Genomic DNA, 2,500 nt, shown 5'->3' on the forward strand with positions numbered 1-2,500 from the left:
TCTCTACCTGTAGACTCACTCACCTGGAGAAGAGACCTCTATCTCTACCTGTAGACTGACTCACCTGGAGAAGACACCTCTATCTCTACCTGTAGACTGACTCACCTGGAGAAGAGACCTCTATCTCTACCTGTAGACTGACTCACCTGGAGAAGAGACCTCTATCTCTACCTGTAGACTGACTCACCTGGAGAAGACACCTCTATCTCTACCTGATACATGTATCACTAGCCACTTTAACTATGCCACTTTGTTTACATACTCACCTCATATGTATATACTGTACTCGATACCATCTACTGTATCTTGCCTATGTCGTTCTGTACCATCACTCATTCACATCTTTTATGTACATACTCTTTATCCCCATTACACTGTGTATAAGACAGTAGTTTTGGAATTGTTAGCTAGATTACTTGTTGGTTATTACTGCACTGTTGGAACTAGAAGCACAAGCATTTCGCTACACTCGCATTAACATCTGCTAACCATGTGTATGTGACAAATAAAATTTGATTTGATTTAGACTGACTCACCTGGAGAAGAGACCTCTATCTCTACCTGTAGACTGACTCACCTGGAGAAGAGACCTCTATCTCTACCTGTAGACTGACTCACCTGGAGAAGAGACCTCTATCTCTACCTGTAGACTGACTCACCTGGGAGAAGGCAGTTAACCCACTATTCCCCTGAACAAGGCAGTTAACCCACTGTTCCCCTGAACAAGGCAGTTAACCCACTGTTCCCCTGAACAAGGCAGTTAACCCACTGTTCCCCTGAGCGTGGCAGTTAACCCACTGTTCCCCTGAACAAGGCAGTTAACCCACTGTTCCCTGAACAAGGCAGTTAACCCACTGTTCCCCTGAGCGTGGCAGTTAACCACTGTTCCCCTGAGCGTGGCAGTTAACCCACTGTTCCCTGAACAAGGCAGTTAACCTACTGTTCCCTGAACAAGGCAGTTAACCCACTGTTCCCTGAACAAGGCAGTTAACCCACTGTTCCCTGAACAAGGCAGTTAACCCACTGTTCCCTGAACAAGGCAATTAACCCACTGTTCCCCTGAACAAGGCAATTAACCCACTGTTCCCTGAACAAGGCAGTTAACCCCACTGTTCCCTGAACAAGGCAGTTAACCCACTGTTCCCCTGAACAAGGCAGTTAACCCCACTGTTCCCCTGAACAAGGCAGTTAACCCCACTGTTCCCTGAACAAGGCAGCTAACCCCACTGTTCCCCTGAACAAGGCAGCTAACCCCACTGTTCCCCTGAACAAGGCAGCTAACCCACTGTTCCCTGAACAAGGCAGCTAACCCCACTGTTCCCCTGAACAAGGCAGTTAACCCCACTGTTCCCCTGAACAAGGCAGTTAACCCCACTGTTCCCCTGAACAAGGCAGTTAACCCCACTGTTCCCTGAACAAGGCAGTTAACCCCACTGTTCCCTGAACAAGGCAGCTAACCCCACTGTTCCCCTGAACAAGGCAGCTAACCCACTGTTCCCCTGAACAAGGCAGCTAACCCCACTGTTCCCCTGAACAAGGCAGCTAACCCCACTGTTCCCTTGAACAAGGCAGTTAACCCCACTGTTCCCCTGAACAAGGCAGTTAACCCCACTGTTCCCCTGAACAAGGCAGTTAACCCCACTGTTCCCCTGAACAAGGCAGTTAACCCCACTGTTCCCCTGAACAAGGCAGCTAACCCCACTGTTCCCCTGAACAAGGCAGCTAACCCACTGTTCCCCTGAACAAGGCAGCTAACCACACTGTTCCCCTGAACAAGGCAGTTAACCCACTGAAGACGTGGATGTTGATTAATGCAGCCCCCCACACCTGATTCAGAGGTTAAATACGGATATACACATTTCAGTTGAGGTGCATTAAGGTTGTACTGACTAGGTATCCCCTTTTACCTTTCCAACTCACTAGGTATCCCATTTGACCTTTCCCTTATCAATACTGTGTGACACTTAATGATCAGCACCTTATCAATACTGTATGGAAATGATCAGCACATTATCAATACTGTGTGGAAATGATCGGCACCTTATCAATACTGTATGGAAATGATCGGCACCTTATCAATACTGTGTGGAAATGATCGGCACCTTATCAATACTGTATGGAAATGATCGGCACCTTATCAATACTGTGTGGAAAATGATCAGCACCTTATCAATACTGTATGGAAATGATCGGCACCTTATCAATACTGTATGGAAATGATCGGCACCTTATCAATACTGTATGGAAATGATCAGCACATTATCAATACTGTGTGGAAATTATCAGCACCTTATCAATACTGTATGGAAATGATCGGCACCTTATCAATACTGTATGGAAATGATCGCACCTTATCAATACTGTATGGAAATTATCGGCACCTTATCAATACTGTATGGAAATGATCGGCACCTTATCAATACTGTATGGAAATGATCAGCACCTTATCAATACTGTGTGGAAATGATCGGCACCTTATCAATACTGGGTGGAAATGATC

The 2,500-nt window shown here is 46.2% G+C and overlaps 2 long non-coding RNA genes across 12 annotated transcripts in view; both read right to left on the reverse strand.

Annotated features, from left to right (window-relative positions):
- The window catches only part of LOC127927426 (uncharacterized), a 2,017-nt gene extending 1,486 nt beyond the window's left edge, over window positions 1-531 (reverse strand). For 9 of the 10 annotated variants that reach the window (XR_008127348.1, XR_008127350.1, XR_008127351.1 and 6 more), the window contains exon 1: window positions 24-531. This is a non-coding gene — a long non-coding RNA (uncharacterized LOC127927426). The other variant, XR_008127352.1, reaches the window with a different exon arrangement.
- Window positions 532-1,542: 1,011 nt separating this feature from the next.
- The window catches only part of LOC127927428 (uncharacterized), a 1,481-nt gene continuing 523 nt past the window's right edge, over window positions 1,543-2,500 (reverse strand). For both annotated transcript variants that reach the window (XR_008127354.1, XR_008127353.1), the window contains one exon: window positions 1,543-2,133. This is a non-coding gene — a long non-coding RNA (uncharacterized LOC127927428). The remainder of the gene's footprint in view (window positions 2,134-2,500) is intronic.

The sequence above is a fragment of the Oncorhynchus keta genome, unplaced genomic scaffold, assembly GCF_023373465.1.
Source record: "Oncorhynchus keta strain PuntledgeMale-10-30-2019 unplaced genomic scaffold, Oket_V2 Un_scaffold_14044_pilon_pilon, whole genome shotgun sequence".
Taxonomy (NCBI): Eukaryota; Metazoa; Chordata; class Actinopteri; order Salmoniformes; family Salmonidae; genus Oncorhynchus; species Oncorhynchus keta.